This window comes from Anas acuta, chromosome 1, assembly GCF_963932015.1.
Source record: "Anas acuta chromosome 1, bAnaAcu1.1, whole genome shotgun sequence".
Classification (NCBI taxonomy): Eukaryota; Metazoa; Chordata; class Aves; order Anseriformes; family Anatidae; genus Anas; species Anas acuta.
In genome coordinates, this window is record NC_088979.1 from 145,033,056 (window position 1) to 145,046,734 (window position 13,679).

Consider the following 13,679-nt stretch of genomic DNA (forward strand, 5'->3'; position numbering starts at 1 on the left):
GTCTTCTCCCTTCTCCTGCCACTTTACTTCCCTCCATCCCATAAAATGTAATTAAATGTAAATTACAACCTCTTTGTAGCACTGTGCAGATGCATAGTGTTAAGCAAGGTGATTTTGTTGCCTGCCTGTGGGGTATGGCTTGGCACCTAGTGCTGCCTACATTTGAAATTTGGAGAGAGGGGTACTGGATTTCAGAGTCACCCTGCTCTCTTCAGGTGCTCTGTCTCAGTTTGTCTAGCTATTGTAGCCTCAGCTCCTGTGATCAAGCTGCCACAAGTTTTCTCTTTCTTTCCTGCGGTAGGTCACAGTGTATCACTGCCTGCATTGTTCTGTGTGTTTCTTGTTGCTCCATCTTATCTCTTCCTCTTCTCTAAGCCATATAGCATGTTTCCACTCTTACTTTTTCTCCTCACCGCAATATGCTTCTGCTGCTCCTTTCCCTCCCCTTTTAACTTCCTCTTCAATCCTTAGATTATTAGAGGTGTTTTTAAGGCTTTTAGCAAGCCTGACCTCTGTTTTGCATTTAAAGGAATTGTTTTGTATAAAGAAGAGCTTATGATTAAGCAATACACTACAGCAAACGTGAAGGCAAGCATGATTGTTTTGATGTTTATAAACATGTGCTTCACCAGGTTTAAGTTAGGCTACAAGTAGGATCACCAGAGAAAATACGTTTGACTTTACTTGGTTGTGCAACCAGGGCACCTACAAGAAAAGTTATTTCTGCATATGTAAATCTGATTACAGTTTAGGAAGAAGAGGTGACTGCATTTCTGTGTGAGCGTGATACAGGAGGTAATTTGGGGCCAGTACAGAGCTATCTTGCCTCTGAGATAAGGTTCTGTGTGTGTTGCTGCCCCAGTCTAATCGAAGTAAAACAGGCTGCCTAAAGAACTTGAGGTTTAAGTAACAGTGGTGGATTAGCTTGGTATGCTCTAAGACACATGAAGCTGTGCTTCCCTAGACTATGATGTCTTCTCATTTTTATCTCTAAGCTTTGAGTTTTCGGTGGATGCTGTGATTCTGCAGTATTAGTCATGCTCATTAGGAGCTTGCAGACTTAATCACTCTGTCACAGGCAAGCTGGTGTTCTTGACCTCGATCACTTGTCCAGCCTCTTGACTAAGAGGAAACTTTCTAGCTTGAGGATGTGCTGTCATTTGAAGGAGTTTGGACCAGAACTTAGTAATGGTCTGTGCTTGATAGCAGGGGAAAAGGAGTTCTGACACTGAACCCAGATGCTTTTCCTGGTTATGGGATGCAAATGAGGTTCAAGTTGGGTGTATACTCAGGGAGAGGCTCTTGCTCTTATCTCCTGCTCTCTCCTGGAGTTTAATTACCACTTGCCTTCCCAGGGTAGGCCTAGGGTAGGCCTGCAGCTTGGTTTCAGCTTGCTAAATGTGAGACACTAAGCGCAGAACTTCAGGAAAATCTGTGGTCTTGTGCTGTGGTAGGATTAAAGAAAAAAAAAAAGGCTGTACTGACAAAAGAGGAAGAGGCAGGTAAGTGGTGGAGGGAAAGTGCAAGTCTCCTTAGGCTCAAATCTGGTGTAAGTGTGTCTGCAGGTGTGCGTGCACAAACAGATGTGTACAGAAGCAGAGAGGGATGGCCAGACAGAATACTGCAGGTCCTTGTAGGGCACTGTTACCAGATGGTGGCTAGACCTGAGGCATGTAACCAGGCTTTGTCTGCTCAGAGCAGCCTCAGTAAGTCCTCCTTGGGTGCTGGAACAGATTTTAGACTGCGTTGTTTCCTGCCGGGTGTGTGCAGTGGAGAGGCTTAATCCTGCCTCATGCTGTATAGCCAGGGGGAGGACAGCTCCTGTTCTGCTTGGAGCAACCCATTTTTGCTTAAAACTGTTATTCTAAGTACACAATTGGAAATACATGCTGAGGTCTGATCAGCAAATACTGCAAATTAATGATTCAGCATTGTTTCAGGTAGAGAAATGACTATCATTCAGTTTTACACACTGCTTGGATCTAGTTAAGTTACTAAGTTAAGCTTTTATTAAATAGACATAGTAAACTGTTTCTTTCAGAGCTGGGAATTGGTGCTTATAGGAACTCTGAGTGTTGGGGGTTATTGGCCTTGGAGTTGAAGTTCATTTTTCAAACTTGAAATGGTGCTTACGTCACTGAGAAAGTTGGGAATATCTTGTACGACAACTCTTAGTAAATACTGAAAACGGAGCAACTATGTTGGTCCTACACTTAGTCTGCTGGAAACTCGGGAAATTTCCTAAGCAAACCCACTTCAGAAGTAATTGCAGTTTGCAGTGCAGTTTGAACTGCAGGTAGCTGGGTGATAGACTACCAGCCTAAAAACCATCCGGCCGTTCTGTGAGTGCTGGGATTACTTGCTGTACTACTTCATTCTCCGAATGGTTGAAGAAGCATCGCACTCATCTTAATCTTCCAAATTAACACAACCTTAACTAGGTCCTCTGGCTTTAAGAACAGACCTCTCATGTCTTTCTCGTGCCTATTAACAGAGGCATTTGCTTATGTAAGCATGATGTTCGGGGTTTTCAGATGTACAGAACAGCTTCAGGTGTGCTGGATTAAAGTAGGAAGGTGATTCCTTGTGAAAATACATGGTACCTACTGTTAGTGTGCCTCCACCCCAATCCCAATTTCATATATTCAGGCTCTGCCACCAATTACGTACCTAATTGTAGGACTGGGGACCCACTTCAGGAGTTGAGAACTTTTGTCAGATACAAGACAGGCTTGTTTTTTTTCAGCAGGGAGTACAACGATGCTGCTTAAACTGACTTTATAAAACCTGCCTGGTTGGTAATGGGGAGCCAACTTTGTTACTCATCTTTGATCATGTTCTGAAACAGTCCCAACTACTGCAGCAGCCTTCTGCTGTTCCTTTGGAGCTGCTAGACGGGCAGGAAATAGTGGGGTGAGCTGCTTACGTTTCTGCCCAGCAACTGCCTCGATACTTAAAATGTTTCTGTGTTTTTTGTTTATTAGTAGTACTGTTTATGTGGAAGATCAAGTAAATATATCTGTTTCACTTGGCTCCAGCTAGGAGTATAATGAGAGGTGGTGTGGTTTTAACCCTGGCAGGCAGCTGAGCACCACGCAGCTGCTCGCTCTCCCCAGGTGGGATGGGGAGAGAACTGGGAAGGTAAAAGTGCAAGAACTCATGGGCTGAGACAAGGACAGTTTACTAGGTAAAGCAAAAGGTATGTGCACAAGCAAAGCAAACCAAGGAGTTCAGTCACTGCCTCCCATCAGTAGGCAGGAGTTCAGCCACTGCCAGGGAAGCAGGGCTCAGCACGTGGGATGATTTCTTGGGAAGACAAACTCCATCACCCCAAACGTCCCCCCTTTCTCCTTCTTTACCCCAGCTTTGTTGCTGAGCATGACACCACACGGTGTGGGGCATCCCTCTGGCCAGCTGGGGCCAGCTGTCCTGGCTGTGTCCCCTCCCAGCTCCTGGTGCACCCCCAGCCCCTCGCTGGTGGGCAGCACGAGGAGCTGACGAGTCCTTGGCTCTGTGTGAGCACTGCTCTGCAGCTGCTGAAACATAGGTATGTTATCAACACTATTTCCATCAAAATCCAAAATGCAGCATCTTATGAGCCTCTGTGAGGAAAATTAACTCTATTTCAGCCAAAACTTTAACAAGAGAAAAACGATGGCGTACAGAGAAACAAGACCATGTTGACCAGTGTAAGTATGTTGTGTTCTGATGTAACGTTTCTTGGTGTCAGGATAAATCAGGGCGTTTGACAGAAAGGTTTTGGTAATGTGGGAAAGCCTTGAAGGTGCTTCATTGAAAGCCTACCCAGTAAGTGGTGGAGCCTACTGCTGCTGATTAATTAGCAGATCAAGTTAGCATCTTGATTCAGCTGGAAACACGGCAGAATTAGGACTTCTTTGAAAGTAAAAACAAGTAGCTGGGTTGGTTAGTTGGAGGGGAATCAATGCATACGCGAGTGTCAGAAATAAGATTGTTTTCCTGTGTAGTCATCTTGGGAGGAGATGAAGTTTTCTTCTCTGAACAACCTCCCAGAAAAGTCAGCAGATTGTTTGCTGTTCTCTGGGGAAAAGAAATGTCCATCCCCTATAATGCAGAGAGATAAATGTCTGAATTCAAGTCCTGCAAAGAAATATGCATACTTCCTCTGTTCTCAGTGGTGTGGCTCAACTTGCATGTTAAATGTTTTCTGGAGAAGTGTTCTGCATGGGTGTGACCAGGATAGGTCTCTGTGGGTTTCTTGCTTGTTTTCTAGGCCAGAGAGAAGGATTTTGAAATAATAATACAAGTGCAAGATGGTACGAGCATTACCTGACATTGTCAGTTATTTTGTAGAACAAATTTCATGCTCTACCCAGACTATGGATGGGAGAATTTAGGGAAAATGAGTTTATTTGGGTCAGGAACCTAAATGGGTATTAGGTGCATAGTAACAAACCCCCAGTTAGGGGAAAGAGCTGTTGTGGGGGAGGAGGTAAGAATGCTGACCTTGACCTCAGGGGCTTTTTTTTTTTGTTTGGTGTTTTTTGAGCACCTGGGAAATGTAATCTTTTGCATGTCTTTGGGACTGCCAATTTTAAGCTGATAAGCCTGGGATAAGGAAGAAATCCCAGTTCCCAGTTGCTAGGACTGTTGCATGTTTTGCCGCCTTCTGTAAAAGCTGACAATATAAAGCTAAAATTACTTAGGAATTTCACTTAGTGGATTGCTTGGTTACTGTAGACTTTTAAGGTATTAGTAAGACTCTAGATAGGCTTTCTGTGACCCGTCAGTTCTGGCTTGCAGGAATGTGTTCTGAGACCTTGAATGGACTAAACACCTTCTGGATGCATCTGGAGTGCTTGGCAGCCCTGAAGGGATGACTGAAGTGTGTTTCTGTGAAGGGCCGTAGAGGAGCTACTGCAACATTTGGGGTAGTTAGCAAATCTGGAAGAAGGATCTGTGGTTCTCAAGTTTGGCTTATGGCATGTAGTCAGTACTGCGGCTGTGCAGACGTGAGCTTGGCAAGCATGTTGTATCGTTGCCTGGGGCAGAAAGTATGCTGTAAAGGGCTCTGGTGGAAGAAAATCCAGCTTGGGCTAGGACCTAGCTGTGTGCTTAGTTCTGCATTGTTCTGCAAGGAAGGATGGACATATGGACAACTCCTGTTTTCTCTGGCCTACACATTGCTCTTCACTCCTTCCTGGTGGCTCCTTCAGTCCAACAGAACGCGTCACTACAGAGTGTCTTCTGGAATATCTAGGAACCATGGGGCAGGCCTGAGCTCTGTCCAGCACTGTTTCCTCTTTCAGTGGTCACAGGTGGATGCCTATGGAAGAATCCAAGAACAGAGCAGGCACGTTTAATATTCTTCCAGTGTCCTTTTGAATCTGAACTATTTGTCACTCAGGGATTTTGAGTTTGTGTTTTCTACTTACTAACCTTCAGTCCAGTCTCCATTAAGCCCTTGCTGTGGGTACTCGAAGTTTGTCTTATGCCCACAGAATTCCTTACCATGATCGTATGCTGTGTGAACAACCATCTTTAGGCTTGGTCTTTGAACATGCTGAACGCTAGCTCTCTAGCTTTTGTAGTTCATACTGGAGGAGAGAAAAGCTTCTGAGAAGAGCTGGTTAATACCAGGCCTTGGTACAACAACAAAGGGCTAAAACTAGTCCTGACTGCAGTTAGGAACAATATTAGGAGGTATCTGGCAGTGTAGTGAAGTCCAGTAGGGAAGAAGGGAACGTGGTTGGAGGGACTTCAAATGCAAGTACATTATGAAAAAGTTTGTGTGTTTAATCAAACGCTTGTTTGGTTACATGTTCAGTCAAAGGAGTGAACTTGCACTGAGTGTCTTAGCACTCCTGGCAGATCCTGATTGCCCAAGAGATCTCTTCCAGCTAAGTACTTCTGGTTTGCTAAGACAGTCTGAAGGTAAAGGAGAAGTCCTGAATGCTGGTATGCTGGACAACACCAAGTCAGAAAAATTGGTCTTTGGGTGTGAGAAATGAAAGGCATCAGGTGGTGATGGTTCTTGCTCTTAACCTGTATGTGGCCTGTTGCTGCCTGCTGCACCCTACTAGCTCCCAGAGGAGATGTCTGCTTCGTGTCCTCCAGCCTTCTTGGTGGAGTAGTCTGAAGTGTGGTGAGCAGCTCTGAGTTTAGAGCTAGCCTTTTCTTCAGTGCCTGCTCTTTTTCCATGAGCATGAGCAAGGAGTGGGTTTGGTTGTTCTGAATTTCAGTTCTGCCTCTAGTGGTCTGAGTAGTGACAGTGAAACTATGGAAGGAAGAGTAGCAGGTGCTGCTCCTGCTGCCAGAAGGAAGCCTCCCTCAGCTGCCTGCCCATTCGGGATGGAATCAAGTCAGTGTGTGGTGGTTTGTTTATTGTTATTATTATTTATATTTATATATTTTTGTTTTTAAACTGTGAGGTCTAAAAACATGCCATGGCAGTTTCTAAACCTTATTACTTCAGTCCAAAGAAATTTCCTTTTCTGCTATGTTCAACTACAGAAGAATTTTGTTGTTGTTGTTTAACGGTAATTAGAGATGGTGTGAAAACTCAGCATAAATTTGGGCCAGTAAAGTTGATTCCACTTTATTATGTGCTGGCGTGCTGTATGTAAGGCTCACAAGTATATATGGATTTGGAAGTTGATGGAAGTTCTTAAAATGCAAATGTGAGATTGAGTATTTTTTAAAAGGGGAAATTTGTGTTTTTAGGACTTTCACAGTCCTGTTTAGCTTCTGTATGCTGTGCATGGGGACAATTCAGGTTTCTTACTCCTGTCACGCCTTTGTTAATTAGTACATCTTCCTTTTAATTAGAAAAGCAATCATGTGGTCTTCTCTGCAGTCATGAAGACTGGAAGAATCAGATATTTTTACCCTACCTAAATTCTTAGCATAAATTAATTCATCATGCATGCACAACTGGATTCCTTCAAATGTTAGTTTGTAAATCTGCTGTTCAGTGTGTTTCTTTTTGACTTAAGATTTTCATCTTACTTTCTGCAGTTCATGGTACGAGCTTGTGCCTCAAGCTTACAAAGTTGTAAGCACTGGATTTCTAGAGGCATTCAAGCTGTCCTACCAGTTTCACCTGTCAAGTTTAGGGAAAATTCAGAGAGGGGATGTTCAGGCAGCTGAATAACTAGTTTCTTCCTTTTAATTACACACCTGGTTTAATGCGATTAGGTTCTTCTAATCTAAAACAATTACAAATTCCCATGCCATATCAAATGCTCCAAAAATGGAGTTTATGTAGCCTGTGCCAATGAGTGCTTTCTGAATGTATCTGTATGCTTTGGGATTTTATGTATTATATGAAGAAACTGGGAGAATGGATCACTGACTTTCGAGTAAACTTTACTGTGTTGTTTTTTTTCTCTTTAATTGTTGTGTCGTCAGGGAGTACTATTGTCCTACCTATCCCATTGCTGAAAGGCAAAATCAAATGAGAGACTAAATTGCCAATTTTCATTGGGAAGAAATTTAACTATGAAAGACTTCTCCTTTAGAATGTTAATAAGCAAACAATTTCATTGCAGAAAAGGAGTTGTACAATGAAATGGACTTCACAGCCAGCATGAGTAAGTCCTTCATATCTAAGAAAGCCTGGAGAATGCACCTTCAGAGGTGTGCAAGGAACCAAGGTGCATACCAGATGTCACTTGATCTAGCTGGGATGGAGTTCATTTTCTTGATAGCAGCCTGTATGGTGCTGTGCTTGATGCTGGTGGCCAAAACAACATTGGGAACATGTAGATGCCTCAGCTGTTGCTGAGCAGTGCTTGCAAAGTGCTCAGGCCACCTTCCCTGTTTCCTGCTCTGCCCCCATAGCAAGTAGGCTGGGGGTGGGCAAGGGCCTGGAAGAGGCCACGGCTGGGACAGCTGACTCAAATAGACTGAGGAGATGTTCCAAGCCATATAATATGCTCTGTAAGGGAACTGGGAGGAGTTTGTCCCAAGTGGCTGTTGCTCAGGGACTGACTGGGTATCGATCTGCTTGTGGTGGGTGATTGCTTCTGTATCACCTGGGGAAAAAGTTTGTTTTTTTTTCCTTCATTTTATTTAAACCGTCTTCATCTTGACGGTCATGGCCTTGACGAAGACCATGAGTTTTCTTGCTTTTACCCTTCCAGTTCTGTTCCCCCATTCTGTCTGGGATGGGTGAGCAAGCGGCTGTGTTGCTTGGCTGCCTGCTGGGGTTAACCCACCAAATAAAATAAACTGTTGGATAAATTCAAAGTAGTATGTGTTAGGAGGCGAGTAATTTAATCCTCTTCAATTTTATTGACAAGCAGCCTTAGATCGCAAAGACGAGCGATATGGAAAGCTTGCCATTATAAAATCGATGGCCTGTCATCTAAGTGCCTCACGCAACATTGATCGCTGCTTTTTAAGGGTGTTCCTCAAGCACGGGTCGCTCAGCGAGTGCAGTGACTGTTGAATGAAAGGCCAGTTATGGAATTAAGATTTCGTACTCTAAGAGATGGGAAGTCTGTCTGCACAAAGTAAATCAATGAGACAGAAAACGCTGTTTGGAGTGTGTATCTCAGCTTATAATGCAGTAGACAGGGACTTAGTGAAACGGAACGAAGATCACAAATCTGAAAATAATCACAAATATTTCAGTTCTGTGTCTGGTAAATCATGCATTGACACATGGCCTCTCGCGTCATCTAAGCAAACTAATCAACCAAAGCTTTAATATTTCTAGAGAAAGCGTATACTACCTGGATGTGAACGTACTTGTTTTTAGGATCATTTACAGTCCTTCTAGAAAAGGGTGTGAATCGTAAGCCTTTCATGGTACAATTTCTTGCCATTATCTTTAAAGTATTTAGTGTGATTGTCTGAGACAGGGTATTACTCCAAGCTCAGGACTTGACCTGTAACACTTAATTAAACTATTTTGTAACTTAAAAAGAGATGCATTAGAAGTTTGGGGTTTGAGCTGATTTTTCATCACTTCAACAGAAACCTCAAATTTTTGAGTTTGATTCTCATAGTGCAGCTATGGATATTTTCCTAGATGAGCAGTTCTCTTCTCTGAAGTCTAACCCCTCTTTTCCAAACTTTTTTTTATTAGTGGGTCACTGTCAGCCTTCACAACGTCTGGCATTGGCATCCAGCCCTAGCTTTTAGGGCTGGTGATCCAGCAGTCTGCTATGAATTTGCCATGATCTTAGAGCAAGCGTTCCTCTGAACACGGTTTGGGATCTACCCTTGAAAAGCTTGAACAATTGATTGTTGAAGGCTGCTGTTGTGTAAACATGCTAGGTTTGCTCCAGTGTGGTTTAGGGACGGTGTATTCCTGTTCAAATATTCCTGTGATATGTATCAGTCCCCTGTGTTCTACAAACGAGTACTTTTTAATGGCATTAGCGATGCGGGTGCTGGTAACAGATGTCTCCAAGTTAAATGGGATGCATTTGATGGAACGGTAACAGCTTTGTAAAATGGGTAAGTTCTGTTCAATTTGCCTTGGAAACAATATTCTGTGCAATGCAGTTGTCTCCCATTTGTCTTATCTGCTTAATGCGTTTCAGAATATAAACTCTTTTTCTATAGAAGTTGGTCAGAGCACCATGCCCTGAAATCCAGAACAGCTGCCTGAAAGCTGTATTTTTCATTTCATAGATGTTGTCACATTCAGTGTCATCATATGTAAGATAGGAAAATAAATGAGGATCTCAAGCTCGGATTTTTATTTATTTGACACAAAAATAGTTTGGTTTATTTCTCCCCTAACACAGTTGAATTCTGTGAGCACATGGTTGGCATTTTTAGTCATACAGATTGGCACCAGGGAAAATAAAGTGTGATCCTTCAAGGTGAAGTAAGTAAACAAGCACTTTGAAGTGATATTTCAAAACCAAGCATGAAGTATTCTAGCTGTTGTGCCCAGTGCTCTGATTGTTGAGAATTCTTCTGAAGCTCTAAGGAATATTAATACACAACGCTTGACAAGAGTGAACTGAACTACAGTGCTAGGCTGAGGAAGAAAAATGAATTGGCTAACTAGTTATGAGAATTGTAATGCTAGGTATTCAGAGCTGTCCAGCTCACTTCAAAAGGTGTTCCCCACTTCAGAGAACACCTTTGCATTGATTTCGAAGTGCTCGTCAGCCTCATCGGTCTCTTTATTGCTATAAAACATTGGAAACTGCAATAGTGTAAGGAAGCATATATAACTTACTGTGATTTTGCCATGAGTTTGTGCTCTGATGTTAGAAAAGTGATGTAAGAGTTATTTAAGGATGCAGGCCTGACTTACTGAATCGGGAATGACCCGATTTACAGAAATAAATTAGGCATTGCTTAAATGCTTGTGGCTGCAGTATTAAACATATATCAGCTCTGGGGCCCCCAGCACAAGAAGGACGTGGAAGAACAAGTCCAGAGGAGAGCCACAAAGATGATCAGGGGGCTGGAGCACCTCTCCTACAAAGACAGGCAGAGGAGCTGGGGTTGTTCAGCCTGGAGAAGAGAAAGCTCCAGGGGGACCTTTATAGCAGCCTTCCAGTACCTAAAGGGGGCTACAGGAGAACTGGGGAGGGACTCCTTGTCAGGGAGTGTAGCAGTGGGGTGGGGGAAAAAATGTTCTGGAAGTGCTCAAGGCTGGATGGGGCTCTGGGCAGCCTGGGCTGGTGGGAGGTGTCCCTGCTCATCGCAGGGGGTGGAATAGGGTGGGCTTTAAGGTCCTTCCCAACCCAAACTGTTCTATGATTCTATAAATAATTTTCTGTCCATAAAAATAGCTTACATGAGTAAAAGAAACAAGGAAATGGTGCTAAAGATCTCTTTAGACTGTTTAGGTGGTAAGACTGGCTTGAGAATTTTTGGAGGCACCGGAATAATTTTCATTCGTTTCCTTGGGATTTCACGTTCGCAAAGTTGAACGTATATTTTGGTGTCTTCCTGAATCACTACTCGCCTGATGCAAGATGCACAAGTAGGTTACTCTGCTATATTATTATGCTTTCTACTTAATACATCATGCAGTCTACCCAGGCAGCTGCTATGCCATTTCTTAGCTTTGTAGAGCCCATGCTCTTCACTTTTTTTTAAAGTTGTTTGCTGGATCAACTATTCAAATTTTTCTAAAAAAAAAAAAATAAAAAATAAAGCGAGTTTTTTCTTCACCTTTACCACAATTTGGGTGTGAGAAGAGAATGGGGGAGAAAGAGAGGTTTAGATGTGATTTCTTTGCAGGGAGAGATTTCTCCTTTCCAGCAAGCTCTGGTATGGACTGGAGGAGGGGGCTGAAGGGCTCCATGCACAGATGGTGATGGACCGTGCTGTACCAATCTGGGAACGTGATTAATCAATACCAGAGGAATTTATTCTAGTTCTTCAGCCTTCTGTTTCTTTGCTCATGAGTTCTGTTAGAGAATGTTCTAAATGTTATGCTGATTCAGGATCCTGATGGGTTTTAGAAGCATCAAAACACTTCACTGTTTGTGAGCTGGAGCTTGTTGCAAATGGCAGTGAAGAGAACAAATGTTCTGGCCGTGTTTCTGACTGCAAGTTGCATAAATACGGTTCAGAAGTTAATGAAAGGAACTTGGGGCAGTAACACTGAGGAACAGTGAAAGATGGGTGAGGGAGACACTTAAGGCATGTTTTTTGATAATCCTATGGCGCTTATTTGGCTGTAGGCAACCTTCGTTCTGACAGCTTCTACATTTTGAGAGCTTGCCTTTCTGACTTCAGTGATCTCTTAAAAGTAAGTCTGTAACTTCATAGATCTTGTTTTCAACTGAATTTTAAAAAAAAAATCACATGAAGTGGCATTGGTGTAATTTATTGATAGCAGTGGAACCTTCAGTTTCCCAGTGCAGTCCTTTGCTTCCTGAAGTGCTGAAGCATGCTGTCGGCCTTGGTGTAAGATCAGTGCCAGAGGAAGAAAATGTCTTCCAAAGAGCAGGAGACTCCTTCCTATTTTTCTCTTCATCTTCCATTTCTCTTTCATGATCAGCCACTTCCCTGCATGTATTCAGTCCCGGTTTTCCCCTAATTGGTCTGTCACCCTCCCAGTATTTCATCTTCCACCACTTAGGGGTGTTGGTGGTGAAGTGTGTGGTGTTGCTGAGAAGTTAGACCTGAAGTATCTGTGGGGATTCTACCCCAATCCAGCACGTGATGTACTTAGAGGGAAAACAGCTTTGAGCTGCAGAACGCTCATTTATTTGTTTTTTAGAGATGCTTCATGGCTGGACCTGTCATGTGGGAGGCTGGAGTACACATCTGAAATCCCTAGAGATTTCAGTGAAAAATATTTATTTTGTATTTGTAAATATGTACGTTGGAGGCAGGGAGGAATATGTTACAAACAATTTCAGCATGAACGGTTAGGTTGGTAGAGATGTCAAACCCAGTGCTCTGTTGCTTAAAATGGAAAACTTGTTGACAATATTGACAGTAATAGGTGCTCCCAGGCTCCCTGTTACACCGGGGCTTGCTAACAGCTACGGGTGTTTTATGCTGGAGGAGTGACCTACTTCCACAGGTGCCTGAAAGCCACAGCGTTGACTTTGAGGAGGGGAAGAAGTTCCTTTGGTTACTTAACAATACATCTTCTTATTAATCCCGTGCATAAAGCACAGCCAGTTGAGGTTGAATAAGAAGATCTTAAAGCGGTATGTTAAAGGATGGTTTTTCCAAGGAAATAATAGAAGTTCTCTTTTAAAAGTTGACGTGTTGATCAGCTGGGAAGCCCAAACGCCCTGTAAGGAATGTTTTCGTATTAATGGGAGGAAGCTTGTGAAGCAAAACATTCCTTTAATGTGCCTGTTCTGAGAAAGCATATGCCTGAATTCTAGAAATGCAATATATATAGCATAACCTCAAATGGTATTCACAAAGCTACTCGAAATAGGCTGCTACTTTTCACTGTCAACCTTAAGTAGGACGTAGGGCACCTAAATACCCATGGAAATTTAAGTGTGAGGAGCAAAAACTAGGCTCTGATCCAAAGCCAGCTGAAGCTGATTAAGAGCCTTCTTTTGGCTACAGAGGGCTCTGGCTTAGGCTTCTCACAAGCTATAATTGAGTCTCAGGTGTTCAGACAGGCTTTTTTGGTTAGTCAGGTCTGTGGGTTTTCCTTTGATTCAGGTTTGTTGTGCTTGGGATGAGGTGCTCTGCATGAGTATAGGAAACATCCTAGTGCATATACCAGTTGAGGTGTTACATAGCTTTGGTATGTAGCTCTAGAAATAGTGGGTAATACTCAGCTATATCACCAGGCTATGTATTGTTCTGTTTTTTCTGGTTTGATTCAATATTGCTAAATCACAGGCATGCTTAGAGATAATGTACCTATTCCTATAAGAGAGAACTGCAGCTAGAAATAGAATAGGGGCAAGAAAAATATATTTACTTTGCACAGTTTACAGTTCTTTGTTTGGGTAGCTTTAGTGTGCACCTCCAGCCAGGCCTGCCAGATATTTTGAACTAATGAAACGGAAGAGAGGAATGCATTTTTTAAATAGGAAACGTCTGTAGACTTGCAAATACAGCTTAGTCAGAAATGGTCTACCTGACCCAGGTGATTACTTGATCTTGTTTTCATGCTTATCTTCTATTTAAAAAATAAAATGTAAACATCTTATCATGATTTTTTTTTTTGAGGGCGGTCCAAGCTGTTAGTTTTTCTGCTTTAATTTCAGTTGGCATGTTGCCCTACTTAATCT

General features: G+C 42.7%; 1 protein-coding gene across 1 annotated transcript in view; it reads left to right on the top strand.

Annotated features, from left to right (window-relative positions):
• Window positions 1-13,679, top strand: part of BRAF (B-Raf proto-oncogene, serine/threonine kinase) — an 80,213-nt gene that overhangs the window by 24,881 nt on the left and 41,653 nt on the right. The window lies entirely within an intron of this gene.